This window comes from Lipotes vexillifer, unplaced genomic scaffold, assembly GCF_000442215.2.
Source record: "Lipotes vexillifer unplaced genomic scaffold, Lipotes_vexillifer_v1.1 scaffold1359, whole genome shotgun sequence".
Classification (NCBI taxonomy): Eukaryota; Metazoa; Chordata; class Mammalia; order Artiodactyla; family Lipotidae; genus Lipotes; species Lipotes vexillifer.
Window position 1 is genome coordinate 1,754,814 of NW_006771596.1, and position 18,422 is coordinate 1,773,235.

At 59.5% G+C, this 18,422-nt stretch overlaps 1 protein-coding gene across 1 annotated transcript in view; it reads left to right on the top strand.

The window, feature by feature from the left end:
* ADCY1 (adenylate cyclase 1) overlaps window positions 1-18,422 on the top strand; it is a 127,194-nt gene that overhangs the window by 2,247 nt on the left and 106,525 nt on the right. The window lies entirely within an intron of this gene.

Consider the following 18,422-nt stretch of genomic DNA (forward strand, 5'->3'; position numbering starts at 1 on the left):
GTTCAGCTGCAGGTGGGGAGGGGGCCTGGACAGGCCTGGGCTGGGGCCTGGCTCAGTTCTGGTTGCACCCAGGGCTTCAGTCACCTGCTTCAGTGACAGGCAATGCTATTGTCTTCTTTTTTAATAACCAATGCTTTATGTAGCCTGTAGTCATTACTTTTAGAGAATTAAAAGATTAAAACAGAGAGGGGGGAGGGGTGCGGGAGAGGGGAGTCTGTAAAGGTGCCTGGGCACTCAGAACTCTGCCCCTCCCCCAGGATAAGAGGAGCTCCCATATTCTAGGGAGGAAGGGAGACCATCCTGGGGGCGTGGGAGTCGTAGGGAGCAGACATCTGGGCTTCACTGCTACTGGCTGTGATTCCCTGGGCAGTGCAGACCCTTCCTTTTCTGAGCCTCAGTTTCCCCACCTGTCTAAAGGGCATTGCAGCTCCCCTGTAGGGCTGTGGTGAAAGTTCATACTGGAAAAGCACATCCTCGAAATCTCGGGCCCCTTCTGAATCGTTTTGGCTTCTTTAGAATGTTCGTATTCAAGCCCATGAGTCTGTACAGGTGGTGGTGATATTGACAGATAGATGGGGATGGATGCAGAGAAATATGCGGTGATCCGACTGTATGGTGCCACAGGGATTCTCCCTTCCAATTAGAAAATTCTGGGAGTCTGTGGAATCTGTCCTTGGTGAGCTCTGCAACTTGGTATTTGAGGCCAGTGAAGGAGACGGCACCCACGTTTTCGAAGCACGTCCGCTGCTAATCACGCGTCACCGCCTCCCTGCCATCTTGCAGTACACTCACCTGCTGACAGCGCTGCTCCCGCAGCATGAAATTTGGGGCAGGCAGAAGCCCTGCAGGACACAGGGTAGAGGCCAAAAAGAGGCAGTAGAAGGACTGGATGAATGAGGCGGTCTGTGCAGGGGTGCCGCCTTTGCTGCATATATGCAGCGTGTCATATGCTCGCTGGAGAAGGCGTGCTCTGGGGACTGAGACCGGGGTTCAAGAGTGGGCTCCCAGAGCCTCAGGCCCTCCGCGGGGAGGCTCTAGGGCTTTCTTGCAGCAATCCTGTGCTGCCCTGGTGTGTGGGAATCTGGGGACGCAGCCATGTGCTTTTGGGCTCTGTAGAGCTGGGGCCAGCCCAGTTGCTGGGAGGCAGAGGTGGACATGCAGAAAGCCGGCCATGTGACTGCACTGCTGAAATCTGGGGGGCTCCACCCTTCCCCGAGAGGGTGTGCCTGCTGCTTTCCGCTAGAGCAGAGAGAGTTTGGGGGAAATGGCCTTATCCCCACCTGGCCCAGCACCAAGGATGAGCCCCATAAATGTGGACCGGACTGGGTCCCCTCCCTCTCCCAGCCCCTTGCTTTCAGGGCCCCCCGGTTGTACCTAAACACAGTCAGTCACTTTTATTTAACTGGGCAATCTGTCAGAACTGAAGGCATCGTTCAAGAACACCTGAGGCCTGCGCAGAACCAGCAGCGGTGGGCAGGCTGGGGGGCATGGGGTTGGGGGGTGAGCACAGCAGCCTGGGGTCCTGGGGCTCCGAGGGTGGCGGAGGAGGGGAGGGGGAGATGCCAGATCTGTCCCTTGCTGACTGACAGGAGCCTTGAGGGGCGAGGCTCGGGAGGAGGTGACTGTGCTCAGGGACAGGCTGGCTGGGGAGTGGCGGGAAAGTAGAGTCAGGGGAGTGCTTGTGAAGGTCATTGCCGGGGAGTGATGGTGGGGCAGGAGGGGTGTCTCTGGGAAGGGTTGCTGGCTCAGGGTGCCTGCCCTGGCCCTCAGGCGCCTTGCCTGTGATGGGTGCAGGGCGCAGAGCCCCAGCTTCCACCCTGTGCTGACTCTCTCCTCAGGGCTCCCTCCCGGATGCCCGCTTTTTGGGCAGGTGGGTCAGGATTGCTGTCTCTTTTCAGAGGCAGGGGAGCGAGGGTCCACTGCAGTGTGCAACTTGCAGTGCAGTCTGGTTGCCTATCCACGTGAAGGAAATGTGCTTAGTGCCTGAACCACAGAAAGGGTAACAAATCGCTGCTCTCCTGGGGAGGTCCTGGGGAGGAGGGAGCTGGCCAGATTTCCCCCTGACCCTCCAGTTTGGTCTGAGCCCTTGAGGAGAATGTGAGTGCTGGCAGGTAGAGCCACGTGACCGCTTTCAGAATCACCATGTGTGGCCGCCACACGGGCTTGGGCAGCCCATGCCTCCCGCCCCTATGTGTCTCCCACTCCTCCTTCCAGACCTGTGCCCCTCCCTCAGCCCAGCGCCTCCTCAGGCGGGGCCCTCCCCCCCCCGCATGGCCCCCTGCTCCACTGGCTGGCCTTCCTCCCCTCTGGTCCTCTGCATCTCCCCTCACACCGCCTCCCTGGACCCTCTCCTGACCAGCCCGCCTCTGCAGCCGTGCCGCACAGCCGGCCCCTCACCCCAGCCGGGCCCCTTCTCCTCTGGCTGGGCTCTTTCCTAGGTGGGGCCCCTCTCCTGCTGCACGTAACCCCCCAGCCTCCTGACTGCCCCCTACTGGTACCTCCCTCTCCCTCCCCTGACCTGGCTGGATCCCATCACCCGCTGGCTCACCTGCCTTGGCTCCGGTCACTGGGCAGGGCTCAGCCCCACAGCTCCCGGTCTTACTGCCTGGCTTCCCACCCCCTGCATATTACAGCCGGGCTGCTCCCTGGGCTTGGGCAGTGTCCAGTGGCTCCTCCAGGCCTCCAGGTTCATGTCCAGTGGGCATCCCACAGGGAACACCTGATTCCCCAACCCCCTTGTCTGATGGGCGGTCCCCTCCCTAAACCTGGTCTGTTTCCATCACAGCTGTGTCATCCTCCCCCCAGGGCAGCCTGCTCTAACTGTAGGAAGCACCTAGAGCCGCCTACACCAGGGCAGCAGGAACTGGGGAAGTGGGGCCTGGATGAGGGGGAACCGCCCTGGCGTCGGGCGAGGGTTCCCACCTGTTCCCCCTCTGGGCGGTCCTGTGGGCCCCAGGCTTTCCTCTGTGGCCGCAGGACCCCCAGACTGTCCATGTGCTGGAGTCTGGCCCCCCGGTGGACCTGGTGGCAGGGCCGGGGACCAGGCGAAGCAGACATGGCTGTGAAGCCTCTGCAGCTGCTCGGGCGGGGGCACCTTCTCTGGACAGTTCTGTGATCCACGTTTGGGTGCCAGGCCCCGAGCTAGGGGACCAGACCACCTGCCCTCCACTGGAACTGCAGTGTGTGCTGGGGGAGTGTGTGTGACCTTTGGAGGCGTGTGAAGGGGACAAGGCAGACAGGGGGCTCAGGGTGGCCTCCTGAGGACGGTGCGCTCCAGCCAAGGTCCTGGACAGATGAGACCAAGGGGCTGCAGGTGGCTGCCTGAGGGACTGAGCTGGTCATCACGGGGCCAGGGAGGAGGGTGTGGAAGAAAGGGCAGGTGCGGGGAGGCCCTGGGGCTCGGGCCACAAGGAATATTTGGAGGTCTCCCTCAAGCGGGTCCTGTGGGGAAACGTCCCCACGCGCTGCCCTTTCCATGGGCTCACAGTGATTCTGGGGTGATGCCCTTCTCCCCTCACATCTGTGAGGTCCAGAGGGTCAGGGCCCAGCCCCTGGGTTGACGGGTCTCCTGCTGGCTCTGCGTTCCTGCAGCCTTGGAGCCCAGAAATGTCCTCAGATCATTTCCTGACTCAGATGGGGTGGGTCGGAATTCCCAGCACCGCGGGGGCTCTGCTCCGAGCTGTGGTGCGGTGGGCAGGGGACTTACCCTGTGCCTCAGCTTCCTCTGAGGTCATGCCCGTGGTTGTGTAGGTGCAGGTGGCCCTCTGGGACCGTGGCTTCCCTGCAGCGTGGGCCGGCACTCACTGAAGTGGGAGTATCCTCTTGTCATCACAAATTGAGCGTAGCCTGTGACCTACGAGTTTTCCCTACCTCGGTGACCCTGTGCCTAGTCTCGGTCAAACGCTGAAAGAGACACGCAGGATGCCGGTGGCAGGCCGTCTGTCCAGACTGTGCCCTTTGGGTGTTTCCATCGCTTCCGGCCGGTGTGCTGTTGGGAGCCCTCCCGTAGCACAGCACAGCCCAGCAGCGGCAGCCAGAGGGCTGTGTCTGTGCTAAGGCCTCCCCAGGGCCAGGGCTTCGCTCGTCCACGTGCCAGGCTGGGCAGGGGCTGGCGGTGGGGCAGGAAGGGCCGAATGGCAGCCAGGAGGCCTGGGCCACCACCCCGCCCCTGCACCTCCAGGTGAGACCCTGTTCCCGGACTGCAGGCATCTTAGTTTGCACCGAGGGGCTGAGCCAGGCAGGCAGAAAAGACTTTCCCGCCCCTAAAGTGCTGGGTTCCACCATGTTTGAGGATGTGAGTCACATGTGGTCTGTCGTCTCTCTCATATGCATGTGCATGCACATATACAAACACACTCTAGTGCACACTCACACCCACACAAATGTACGTACAAGCACACTCACGCTCACGCACATTCCCACTTGTACGCACGTGCTCTCACACGTGTGTACATGCATGCACACATAAACACACACCCTTGCACGCTCACACAGGAACACACCCACATGCACACTCACAGGTGCGCTCACACACGTTGATGCAACACACTCTGATTATTTTTACTGTTTTCCGGGTGGACGTGTCTCCCCTGAGGGAAATGGGGCCTGGGGCCCTCCAAATCCACCACCAGCGCATGAAATGAGACCAGGCCCCAGACTCTGCCCAGGTGGGGTGAGGGGGCCGTGTGTGTGGGACGAGTGACAAGGGCCAGGACCCCCACCGGCTGTGTCCCTCTACCCTCTGTCTGCTTTGCGTCAGTCCAGGCAGGGCACGCTGGGCTTCCTCGGGCTCGCGTCCACGTGCGGGGCGTGGCGTGGGGCTGACGTGGCGTCCCCACCCACTGCAGGCTGTCCCTCACTGCCGCGTCTGCAGCCCTCCGGTCTTCGTGCCCCCTGGATCCTGCTCTGTCCCCTTCCCTCCTGGACCCTGTCTTCTTGGATTGGAGAGTGGTGGGATCTGCCTTGATACCGAGCTGCCAGGGTTCTCTGGGCGGGGCTGTGCAGAGCATGCCTGCAGCTCTGGGGGCGGGGCCTCTGTGCACGCCTGCTCGTGTTGTGGACGTGCGTGCGCGCATGAGTGCACACGTGTAATGTACGTGCATGTGTGTGCACACGTAGGTGCCCGTGTGCACACACGTGCGTGCATCCTGGTGTGCAGGGATGTGAGTGTGTTCACGTGGGTGTGCATGTGTTGGTGGCATCCAGAGCCCTGAGTCCCACCCCAGACCTGCAGAGTCTGGGTGTCTGGGTTTGAGGCCACCCACTCTTCTTTCAGAATCCAGCACCTGCCTTATGTCAGGCTTGGTACAGGGTCTGTGATCTGAGGGCCCACAGCCTGGGCACAGGGACAGCAAGCAGGGCCGTTTTGTGTCTAGGTCTGGAGCTGGGGGCACTTGCCGAAGTGGGCAGTGCAGCTTGGAAGGGGGCCTGGCCAGGCAGTCGCAGCCTGTGGGGATCCTGTGGGCAGTGGGGCTGCTGCAGGCCCAGAGCCAGGGTGCTTATGAGGGATCCCAGGTGGGGGGCCCCTCGTGCAGGTAGGTGGAGGGGATGTCCAGGTGAGGGATCTGGGTGCAGGGGGACAGGATGCCCAGGAGAGGGGCCCTGGGGACGGGACTCCCATCCGTGGTGCGTCAGGGTCACTGGACATGCTGGGTACTCCCTCCTGCTGTCCACACCCTGCAGAGGGGGAAGCCCTCCCTGTGGGCACATTCCCAATCTGAAGGCGGCTTTCTAGTTTGATTCTGAAGTACAGTAACTATATCAGGGTCCAGCTTTTCCTTTGCTGACGTAGACCCTGGCTTCCCGGGAGCACAGCTGACTCTGATGGATGGATGGGTCTTGTTGTTCATGCAGTGGCTCGTATGGGGCCCAAGGCACCATGTGCCCAGGTTGGGGGATGTCAGATGCCACACTCTGGACAAGGAGAATGACCGACCACAGCAGGGCCTGCCCTCTCGAACCTGGGCCGTGTCTGGGACCCTGGCCCTCCGGCCGGCCCTCCTGTGTGGCCTCTTGTCCCATGCACTGTCCCCCTAGTGCCCTTCTCAGCAGCTGCCTGATGAGCCCGTGTGAGACTGCGTTCTTCCAAGGGTGCTTCCCACATCTGCACTGGCAGTCTTGTCCTGCATGTGAGCATCTGAGGGAGGCGTCTGCTCTGGGACACTCTGCCCACTGCTGCTGGGAGAACTTGGTCGTGGGCATTGGTGGGAGGGGGAGCCTTGTGCTGGAGTGATGACCTTCTGTGAAATCGTTAGTGCATTTTTCTTAGTGCCTTTGCCTAGTTTCCTTATGAGAGAAACACTCTCTTGTTAAGAGAAGGCATTGCCTCCTGAATCAACCTTGGCCGAAGGGATCTGAAATGTGTGCTGTTTGAACTTGTTTTGCAAGATGGCTGCTTTCCCAAACCCATGTGCCCTGCTGCGTGGATGAGAAGCTCAGTGAGCACATCTGGGGAATCACTGGTTTAGCCTAAGGATTTGGAAATATCTCTGATGCTTTTTTTTTTTTTTTTTTTTAAAAATTTATTTAATTTTTAAATTTATTTTTGGCTGCGCTGGGTCTTCTTTGCTGCGCACAGGCTTTCTCTAGTTGCGGCGAGCGGGGCTACTCTTCGTTGAGGTGTGCAGGCTTCTCATTGCGGTGGCTTCTCTTGTTGCAGAGCGCGGGCTCTAGGCGCACGGGCTCAGTAGCTGTGGCTCGCGGGCTCTAGAGCACAGGCTCAGTAGTTGTGGCGCATGGGCTTAGTTGCTCCGCGGCATGTTGGATCTTCCCGGCCCAGGGCTCGAACCTGTGTCCCCCGCATTGGCAGGCGGATTCTTAACCACTGTGCCACTAGGGAAGCCCCTGATGCTTTATTTTAAAGCAGATCCTTACCTGCAGGAATCACAAGTGGTTCCTGGGTACTCACTGTGTCCCTGGAGCACCCTGTGCAGTGGGACCATTGTCTGAAGTCCAGTTTGTTCAAGGGTCAGAAATGGGCAGTGGGGTGAGATCCTCTTTGTGGATAGGGTTGGTGTCCAGGTGTGTAAAGGTGAACGGAGGCGCTGAAATACTGCAGGTGCTGTGGACGGGTGGGTGGGACTTGGAGGCACACGGTCCTGTGGCCCAGCTCACTCGTGCACCAGCAGGTGGGGTGAGCCGGGACCCCAACACCAGGAGGTGCCCTTGATGAAGATGCCGAGGGTTACATAGCACTGCGCCTGGGTCCCCTGCCCCTGCCTAGGTGTGGTGCCCACAGCCCAGCGGGCCTCAGCCTTGGGGCTTAGAAACCCAATGGCAGGAGCTCAGAATCTTTTAAAAAATAACTTGTTTTTATTTTATTTTTATTACTGAAACTTCAATCATACACAAGAGTAGAGGGCCCAGCGTGGTGATTTCTTGGGTAGAAGCCCTCAGCTCCAACAGTTACCAACATTCTGCCCTTCTTTCGAAAGATGGTAGCCCTAAAATACTTCTATTAATTGGAAAACAGAGCCAAGAAGCAACAACATTAATTTGACAACACACCTGTGAGCGATGTTGAAAAGCCAGCTATGCTTGAAAAGACGACAGGAGCACCACCTGGCTTGCGGTGAATGAGCAGAGGTGGGAATGAATGGGTCCCCCTGTGAGCACCCTTGGAAAGGAGCTGAGGGGGACCCAGGTGTCTTAGGGCCTGGCGCACAGCGGCTCTGCAGGGTGGGGTGGGGGGCATGTGGGGAGTCAGGGGTGGTGGAGCGGGGAGTGGGTGCGTTGGACAGCAGCTCCCTCCTTGTCTTGTGACCGCACTGCCCTCTGTGACTGAGGAGGACGTCCTTGGAGCCGCACCCTCGAGTCCACACACCTGGCTTCTCTGCGGGTCCCGTGCTGGGGACAGTCTGGGCGGCGGCAGATTGAAAATGGATCAAGTTCATTGGAGGAGTTTGAATGCTGAATAGGCGTGATCTTGGGGTGCCTCAGGATTGGGGGGTCAGGAGGCCGCCGAGCGAAAGGAGGGGAACCCTTGCGGGCAGAGGCATCAGTGAGCGGGAGAAGTGCCGAGGGGAGAGTGTGGGCTCCCCAGAGCTGCGCGCTGCATGGGCCGCGGGGGCATTTGGGGTGCGACACGCTCTGTACGTGGATGGGGGAAGGGGGACAGGTGAGCGGCCGGCCTGGGAAAGTGGGCAGAGCACGGGGCTCCTCGGGTCTCAGGCCTGCCGTGGAGGTGGGACGTTGTCCTGGAGACCACGCGAGTGTGAGAGCAGCGACCCGGGGTGTGGGTGCAGTGACGGGGGGATGATCTGCTGCAGATATTTGAACTTTTTCCCAAACTGCCATGAACCTTTTAAAATTTTTGTTTTTTTCTTTGTGGTGTGTGTGTGTTATTCTCCCTTATGAAGGGTCCCTCTGAGGACACCAGGGGCACACGTCAGGTGGCTTCTTTTCTCGTTTAACTGCCCAGCTTGTAAATCTAAAGTGTCTGCCCTTCCTTCCTGAGGCCCTTTGGGGATGGGGCAGGGCCCTCTGGGTGGTCCAGGTCTGACGCAGGCGCTTTGTGCTTTCCCTGTTTGGCTTCTTCTGTCTTTACGTACTTGGGGCTGACCAAGCGCCCTGCAGAGGAGCCTTTGCGGGAAGCCCAGTGCAGCGGAATTCCACTGGGGGACAGAGGGTCGGGGGTGTGAATGTCTGAAACTCAGCCCACACGTGCTTCAGCACCAACGGGGTGCTTGGCTCTGTCTCTCAGCTCAGCCCCCCGTTCTGAGATGGCCCCTTATGAGATGGGGAGTTTGGGGGGCAAGGGTCCCAGGGGCGAGGCTGGGCCCTGTGTCTACACTGGGCGTGGTCACTGTGCTGGGGGACTCTTGGGATTATGCCCCACCCGCCTGGGCCCTGTGGAATTGGTGCCAGCGTGGGGTCTCCCTTAGGGAAGAGGTGCAGTGCAGACCACGCTCCTGGGTCCACGTGGGGACCAGGCCGTGAGCAGCCCCTTGGCTGGGGCCGTGAGAGCCGCAGTGGTCCTGGTGCCATCGTCCCCTGGGAAAGCAGCCCCAGGCCGGGTGTGGTCCTGCTGGTCACTTGCGTGCCAGCCCCGGCCCGGCCTCGGAGCCCAGAAGCCAGTGGTCGGGATCCGGAAGAGGGGCTTTCTTCTGGATTGCTGTCTCACCACGCCAAAGAGACGTCCATTTGGCTAGTGTCCAGTGCTGGAGGGTTCCCCTGGAGTGGGAGCCCCTTGGACATCCCCATCTGGGAGGAGGTCCTCTGAGGGGCACCGAGACGTGGCACAAGTCTTTCCCGGGGTAAGTGGCAGTTTCTCACGTGGGCCTTAGAGGTGCCCGGGCACAGTTTCACTGCTGCCGACTGCCGTCCGTGGCAAGAAGCCGTGGGCTCCCCTGGGCTGGGCAGTTCTGCCTGGACTGGCTGCTAACTCCCCTGGCCCAGGTGTTGTCTTGGGGCCTTCCCGGAGAACCCAAGGGGTGATCTGCCGCTGTTTCCTGCCTGTGCTGAGCAGTGAGTGATGTCAGTGCCCCATGGGCTCGCCAGGAGTGCAGCCGGGCTGGACTGGGCCCAAGATGGGATCACTGCTGTAGGAGTGGCGGGTGATGCCTCCCAATGCCTCCTCCCCTGACTCTCCATCCCTCAGCCTGTGGTCACCTGCATCTCTGAGAAGCTCACGGTGACCCCCGGCCTGTCTCTCTTGTGGTTTCTGCACAGCAGGTGCTAAACCATGTGGTCACCATCTTCAGGGTACCTCCGGCCAGGCCGCGAGTTCAGAGAGCTTCATGGGAGGACTTTTTTTTTTTTTTTTTTTTTTTTTTGCTACGTCACGAGGCACGTGGGATCTTAGTTCCCCGACCAGGGGTTGAACCCGTGCCCCCTGCAGTGGAAGTGGGGAGTCTTAACCAACCACTGGACCGCCAGGGAAGTCCAAGAGACCTTCGTGGGGAAAGGAAAACTCCTGAACCCTGGGGAAACCCCGGGGGTGGCCGGTTTGGATCAGTAGATGCGTTGGGTGTGTGAGGAAGCTCCCATCTGGCAAGGTGTCGGGGTTGGGGGGGGACACCTGGTCCTAATGGTTCACATCAGGGGGGCTCCAGGTGTGGGCTCCAGGTGGTTGGCAGATGCCCTCCCCCAGTCTCCCTGAAGCGTCCCTTCCCCCGAGTGATCCCATTTTAAGAAATCCCTTTGATCGGATGAATGGATAAGGAAGATGTGGCACATATATACAATGGACTATTAGCCATAAAAAGAAACGAAATTGAGCTATTTGTAATGAGGTGGATGGAGTCTGTCCATACAGAGTGAAGTAAGTCAGAAAGAGAAAGACAAATACCGTATGCTAACACATATATATGGAATTTAAGAAAAAGAAATGTCATGAAGAACCTAGGGGTAAGACAGGAATAAAGACACAGACCTACTAGAGAATGGACTTGAGGATATGGGGAGGGGGAAGGGTGAGCTGTGACAAAGCGAGAGAGTGGCATGGACATATATACACTAACAAATGTAAAATAGATAGCTAGTGGGAAGCAGCCGCATAGCATAAGGATAGGGAGATCAGCTCGGTGCTCTGTGACCACCTAGAGGGGTGTGATAGGGAGGGTGGGAGGGAGGGAGACGCAAGAGGGAAGAGATATGGGGATATATGTATACGTATAGCTGATTCACTTTGCTATACAGCAGAAACTAACACACCATTGTAAAGCAATTATACTCTGATAAAGATGTTAAATAAATAAAAAAGAAATCCCTTTGATGAGTGCTGCTGGAGTAGGGGGCAGCTCCCAGCTCACTGCAGGGGTGCGGAGAACGTGTGGTTTTCCTGCGGGATGCAGGGCCCACAGGTGGTCTGAAGTGGAGTGCAGTGGAGTATGGGCTTTGTGAGGATGCCGCTCAGGTTTCCTAGCCACGGGGGAGGTGAGCTCTGCGGGGGAGAGGGAGAACAGCTGCTTCCCCCCAAGTGGGCTCCAGCTGAGCCCAGTGAGGGATGCAGTGGCTAGCGGTGGGTGGGGGGCGGGGGATCGTCTTTCTGCTGGGCAGATGAGCAGCCCTTGGCCTAGCCATTGTACTTGGGAGGGGTGCTGACCACACACATGGCAGGGGTGTGGGTGTGAGTGTGTGGTGTGTGTGTGTGTGTGTGGGGTGTGATAGGGAGGGTGGGAGGGAGGGAGACGCAAGAGGGAAGAGATATGGGGATATATGTATACGTATAGCTGATTCACTTTGCTATACAGCAGAAACTAACACACCATTGTAAAGCAATTATACTCTGATAAAGATGTTAAATAAATAAAAAAGAAATCCCTTTGATGAGTGCTGCTGGAGTAGGGGGCAGCTCCCAGCTCACTGCAGGGGTGCGGAGAACGTGTGGTTTTCCTGCGGGATGCAGGGCCCACAGGTGGTCTGAAGTGGAGTGCAGTGGAGTATGGGCTTTGTGAGGATGCCGCTCAGGTTTCCTAGCCACGGGGGAGGTGAGCTCTGCGGGGGAGAGGGAGAACAGCTGCTTCCCCCCAAGTGGGCTCCAGCTGAGCCCAGTGAGGGATGCAGTGGCTAGCGGTGGGTGGTGGGGGGCGGATCGTCTTTCTGCTGGGCAGATGAGCAGCCCTTGGCCTAGCCATTGTACTTGGGAGGGGTGCTGACCACACACATGGCAGGGGTGTGTGTGTGAGTGTGTGGTGTGTGTGTGTGTGTGTGTGTGTGTGTGTGTGTGAGACCCAGGACCCTGGCAGATGAGGACAGACTGACTGGTCAGTCACCTTGACACACACACACACACACACACACACACACACACACACACACACACAGGCTCTTTTATGCCCCCCAGGGACTCACCATTCCTGTTTGTAATCTAACCCCAAAGATGGCAGGAAGGAAGCTAAGATGATGAGAAAATCCCAAAAGGGAGGTTTCTGATCTTCTCAACTATAGTTTTAATTTCAAGGGCTGGGGTCCACCTTTCACATCCTCCCATGCAGGCCTTTCTGAAGGTCCCCTCACGCAGGCTCTCATGGCTCCAGTGGCCCCGCCCCCTCCTCCAGGGCTGGCCCTTCCGGATCCCTGTGTCCAGCCAGTGCCCAGGGTCTCTGCTGCCGTCGCAACAGTCTGCTCACGTTCTGCCCGTGTTGCAGCCACTCCCTGACTCCCTGGCACCTGTGATGGGGTCCTTGTCCTGAAACCCCGCTGCCCTGAGAGTGTCCTGCTGCCCCTGCCCTGCTGCCCCTTCCACACTTCCCACTGGGCACTCGTCCCCACCTGCCCTGGGCCTTGTGTGGAGGACGAGGGGCGGGTGAGGCCCCGGCCATCCCCCGACCAGCCACAAGCCCGGCAGCCCTGAAGCCCATGACTGCCACCACCCGTGCAGGGCCCCCAAAGCCCATCCACCCAAGGCCTGGATCCAGAGATGTGACCGTGGCCTGGCGGGCCCTGGAGTTACGTGTCTGTGTTTGGGACGTCCTGGCCTTGGGACCTCGGGGAGATGTAACCTCTCTGTGCCTGTGTCCTCCCCATAAATGGCAGACCTCATTTCCGGGCTCACCCACCTGCCCAGGGCCTGCTTGGGGCCTGCATGGTGCCACCTTTTCTTCAGTTTGTAGCAGTCCTTGCTCGTGTGGCCTCCCGGCGGTTTACCTTCTGCCTCCTAGTAAAGGTAGGCCCGCCCTCCTCCCATAGCCCCTAGAGTCCTGAACAATGGGTTCTCCTTGGTTAAGTTACTGATCTCACAGCCTCTCATGTAAAATTCACAATGATGGGGCTTCCCTGGTGGCGCAGTGGTTGAGAGTCCCACTGCCGATGCAGGGGACACGGGTTCGTGCCCCGGCCCGGGAAGATCCCACATGCCGTGGAGCGGCTGGGCCCGTGAGCCATGGCCGCTGAGCCTGCGCGTCCGGAGCCTGCGCTCCTCGGCGGGAGAGGCCACAACAGTGAGAGGCCCCCGTACCCCCAAAAAAAAAAAAAAAAAAAAAAATTCATAATGATGCGATGTTCAGGTGCGTGTAAAGGGGTGGGGGGCAGTGAGCCCTGTTGGTTGTGCAGGAACCGAAGCTGCCGTGGCCTCGTGCTGAGCGACAGGGGGAGAGCTGAGGGCAGTGCGGCGGGGCCTGGGGGCCAGAGTGGAAGGTGAGGGTCTTGAACGAGCTCTAGGGTGGCATGCCAGGGAGGGAGCAGGGACGTGGGACGGCAAAGTGCCGGCGGTGTTTAGAGCTCCTGATGCGCAGGAGATGCTCACTGGACGAGGGCTCCCAGCCCTGCCTGAGAAACTAGCCAAGACCTGGGCATGTGATTACATCTGCAGGGCGTGTGGGGTTTGGGGGGCAGCGGGCGAGGGCCCTCCGGCTGGAGAGCAGTTGTGTGCCTTCCTGAGTGCAGGCCAACTGCAGGGATGTAAACGCTTGATGAGGATTTCTCCCTCCAGGTCTTTGCCCTGTGTCACAAGAGTGGCAAAATATTGGGAAGTGCTGCGAGTACCATCCATACGTCGCGGTTAAGAGAAAGATGCGCTTCGTCGTGGTTTCCTGCAGTCACTGAATCACTGATTCTGAACACACGTCTGACCCACCGACAGAGTGGGTGCCCCGAAAGTCCCCAGCGGGGCCACTCGGATGAGAGGACACAGACAGAAGGTCTAGCCCCCCTCCCCCCTGTGCCCTCCAGGTGGTGGTCTTAACCTCCTGGCTAGGTCTGTAGCTTTGTGGTCACTGTGGACTCAGAAAAGACCTCCATTCCACGTGCCAGATCAGGCCTGTTTGTTCTCAATCCAGCCTCAGAGCTCATCTCCTCCCAGCCCCAGCAAGGCTCGCCTGGCCCTCTGGGACCTGAAGTGGCCGGGATAGGAGAGCCCTGCCCGCCACAGGGGACCATCTGGACAGTTCATGTTGACTGATGACCCCAGGCGCCCACCCACTGCGCGGCGCCAGCTTCTCCCTGCTCTACACTGGCCTTCCCAAGGGGCCGGGGGACCCCCAGTGCCCACTGTGGGGTGGGGTTGGCTGCCTGCCCCACGGGCAGAGGCTGATGAGCTGCCGTGGCCGTGCACACCTGTCGCCAGGTGATCTCATCCTTTTCCCAGCAATGCTTCCTCTGCTGGCCGTCTGCCCAGGTCACGGGGCCTGCAGGGCAAGGGCTTGGGAGGGGGATGCTCCTGCCAGGCCTGCCCTGCACCCTCCAGTGCAGTTCCCTGGGCTGCGTGATCTGGTCCATGTGTGCATGTGTCTGTGGGCTGTGTCCCAGCAGCTCCCACCAGCTCAGCCTGCCCCAGAAGCCACGTCACTTTCAGACACTAGGACACTTTGGTGCCTTGCCTCTTTTTTTTTTTTTTTTTTTAAATTTTTTTCCCCAGTCTAGCTCTTATATTTAGATCTTTGATCCATTTTTTTAAATAAATTTATTTGTTTATTTGTTTTTATCTTTGCCTGTGTTGGGTCTTTGCCGCTGCACGCGGGCTTTCTCTAGCTGTGGTGAGCGGGGCTACTCTTTGTTGCGGTGTGCGCGCTTCTCATTGCAGTGGCTTCTCTTGTTGCGGAGCATGGGCTCTAGGTGCGTGGGCTTCAGTAGTTGTGGCATGTGGGCTCAGTAGTTGTGGCTCGCGGGCTCTAGAGTGCAGGCTGAGGAGCTGTGGCGCGCGGGCTTAGTTGCTACACGGTATGTGGGATCTTCTCGGACCAGGGCTTGAACCCGTGTCCCCTGCATTGGCAGGCGGATTTGTAACCACTGCGCCACCAGGGAAGCCTGATGCCTTGCCTCTTATGTGCCTCTCTTGATCGTGGAAAAGCTGGGGTCCTTCCCCACTGCCCATCTGACGATGCATATGAGAGTTGGGACACAGTCTTATCTGGTCTCGTCCGAGACAGCCTGGAGAGAGGTTGGGCAGTGCAGGTGGCAGCGCAGGTGTCTGCATGTGAGTCCTCCCTCCGTCCCTTTCCAGCAATGTGACGGGGCCCAGCCCCCTCACCACCCCTGTGTCCTCAGTTATTCATTCAAGAAATACCAGGCACCTGGCATGATATGAGAGGCTCTATTCCAGGCTCCCGGATCAGTCGTGGACCCGACAGACTGAGGCCCCTCGAGGGGCAGACAGCAGGCAGGGAAGGTGACAAGTGAGTTAATGTTATATAACGTGTTGGAAGATGGTAACTGCTAAAAACAATAGAAGGAAAGAAATAGAACTGGTGAGTGGGAGATTACTCAAAGCCCAGGTGAGAGTGTGTGCATTTTTAGACACAGGGGTCAGGTAAGCTATTTTGAGAAGGTGCCATGTGAGTGGAGACCCTGGAGGTCGGGGGTGAGCCAGGCGCTGTGTGGGAAAGGGGTTCCCACCCAGGGATGCAGGGCAGAGGCCCTAAAAAAGCAGGCGAGGCCAGGGGGACACGAGGAGGACAGGAAGTAGGGGCCTCTGGCCTGGGCCACGGAGGGCTTTGGGCACAGGAAGACTGCAGGTCAGGGGCTCAGAGCAGAGGACCGTGCGGGGAGCCTGCAGGGCTGGGAGAAGCACCGAGCGGGTTAGGAGGTTGCTCGGCAGCCAGGCAGCCGTGGGCAGCGGGATGTCAGCGCCCCGTCCGTTGCAGACGGAGCCGGGAGGATTTGCTGGTGGGGGCAATGGGCCCAGGCCTGAGAGGCTTCCAGGGGCCCGGGTCCGCTGAGTTGGGAGAGGCTACTGGGGTGAGTGCTGGGGGTGACCAGGGGTCCTGCCAGGGTCTGTCCCGTGCAAGGTTGGGCTGGGGAGGGGCACGGCTGGCTGGTCCAAGCTGAAGGTGTCGATCTGGGGTCTTTGGCACAGGGCTGGGCTCCCAACATGAGTGTGGCTGAGACACCACGAGGGGTGGAGTTTGTGGTGGAGGGGGGTCCAGGTGTGAGGCGTGGCCCAGAGGAGGCTGGGGAAGGGGCCGGGGAGGAGAGGGGACCTGAGCCTGGGCTCAGGACGTGAAGGTGGCCCCGACCTGGTCACAGACCGCCCAGGGCAGCCGTGGAAGGGAAGGCAGGCTGGGGTGCGGCCCAGGCGGGGGTGAGGTGAGGCCTTTTCCGGAGTTTTGCTGGAAACGGGAGAAAAATGGGCACGCCTGGGAGAGGAAGAGGGGTTAAGAGAAGGATCGCATTTTCAGGGGAAAGAAAGAATCAGATGCTTGCTGCCGAGGGTGATGGTTGGAAGTTGCGGGTCCCAGCTGAAGTGGGGAGGGGGGGCCCCCGCAGGCAGTGGGACCGGCTGGGCTGGGCAGAGGGAGGTCCCCGGGGGAGGAGGGACAGACGAGGATTCCCTTGCGGCCGGAGGAGCACCCCATGCACAGGGTTGTGCACGGAGCTGGCTTCGATTCCAGAGCATGAGGGGGCAGGGGGCTGTCCTGTTGGGCTGTGGAGTTTCAGCTAGACAAGGAAGAGAGCTCGAAGGGCAAGCCTTCCAAGGGTGGGAAAGGTGCAGGATTGAGGTCCTGGCAGGGCCCTGGCATCCAGGGCAGCGTGGGCTGTGGGAAGGTCCTCGGGGGCCCGGATGCTGAGGCCCGGTGTGCGGGTCTGCTGGGTGTGCCGCGCCCTCTGCAGCGGGCCGTCCTGCCTCTACTCAGGGCCTGTGTGTGTAGTGCCAGCAGGGATGCCGTGGGGCTGATGAGGACTTGGCAGTACCAGGACGCCCTGTGGTCCTGCGGCCACGTGCTCTGGGGTGTGGTACTCAGCCTCCACCCCAGCAAGTACCCTTCCCCAAGCTCAGAACCCTCTCAGCCTGTTGCCCCCATCCCCGCTCTTCTGGTGCCGGTGTGAACCAACGCCCTCTCTAGGTGACCTCTGGACCAGTTTCTCTCTGCCTTGTCACCCTCGTCCCTGATCACTGATTAGGAAGCCAGTCTTGATACCTCTCGGTGCCCCATGGGGGCAGGGGCTGCGCCTCTTGTCGCTGCTGTGTGCCCGTCACCATGGCTGCTGATCTGGGGGTGTGTGGGAATGCAGGGGGGCAGGTGTGCCGGCAGCTTTGCCGTCTCGTGGACGGCCTCCTCTTCCGCTCTCCTGCGGGAAGATCGCTGGGGCGCGTGGAAGCACCCTGGGTGTGTGAATGTGAATGCAGAGCACCAGGCAGGGGAGACCCGCCCGCTCCCCAGATCGCTGCTTCCGCCTCGCCCTGCCCGCCAGACTCCAGCTGTGGGGTGTGCCATGGGGCTGTTTTCCATGTGAGCAGCTCACACGGTGTGGCAGGGCAGCTAGGTCCTCAGTGACTGCCTGGCTGGGCCTTGGTGTCCCTGGGGGGTCACCATGGCCGGAGTAAAGGGAAGGCGTGAGGAAGGTGGGTGTAGGGGAGGTGACAAGGTGGGGCTCCCGGTGACCCAGCCCGCTCCCACTCTGCTCCTGAGTTTTCCCTTGACCAAACTGCCCAGGCTCTGCTGGCCCTTCTGCCACCAGCCCATGCCTCACGTCTCTGCTCAGACCTCGGTAGGGACCCGCACTTTCCCCTGTTTCTGCCGCCGGCCACCTGAGGCCCTGCTTTCTGGAAAAGCTGCATCTGCCAGGTGTGACCTGTGGCGTCCTGCACCCTGTGCTGAGCTGACCCTGGGCGCCTGGCCCCTCAGTTGGACTCCTTATTCTCCGCTCGACAGTGACAGCTGGGGGCTTCACTGCAGGGGTCACGGAAGCTGTGGGGCTGACGGGCTGGAGGGCATCTCGGGAGAGGTGTCCTGTGTGTTATATGTTCTGCATGTTCAAAACCTTAAACAGAGGCTGGGAGGGGCGTGCAGAAGCCACAGGTGATTAAGGGTCTGCTGGGAGAGAAGCGCATTCTGTGCAAAGACTCACTATTTGAATTTTTAGAAATGTGTTCACTACTGCCTGTGGGCATTTTAAACACGCTCAGTACGCATTTAAATATTGACTCCACCAAACTACAATTTATTGTTTCTTATACGCTGGTCTTCCTGCTGCCACCAGAAAAGTACCTTCATCAACAGATTGGCATGAGCTGATCCCAGAATACAGCAGGTGGTCCTTTAGACACAGAAAACACTGTGTGGTACGGGGGCCAGTGCAGTGCACCTAGGTGCAGCCAGTGCTGGCTACTGTGCCTGTGAGAGGTGGCACAGGCGTTGAAGATGCATTCGTGTTCCAGCCCCGCACCGGGTTAAAGCATGGACGCTCCAGCTAGCGGGATGCTCAGATTTGGAGGTGTTCAGAGGTGCAGCAAAGATGATCAGGGTCACGTGGAGATGCTCGGGGTCACATGGAGATGGTTGGGTTGCACGGAGGTGCCCAGGTCACATGGAGATGCTCAGGTCACAATGAGGTGTTCTGCGTGACAGTGGGCACCATTTTTTTTTGTTTGTTTGTTTTGCGGTACGCGGGCCTCTCACCGCCGCGGCCTCTCCCGCTGCGGAGCACAGGCTCCGGACGCGCAGGCTCAGCGGCCATGGCTCACGGGCCCAGCCGCTCCGCGCCATGTGGGATCCTCCCGGACCGGGGCACGAACCCGTGTCCCCTGCATCGGCAGGGGGGCA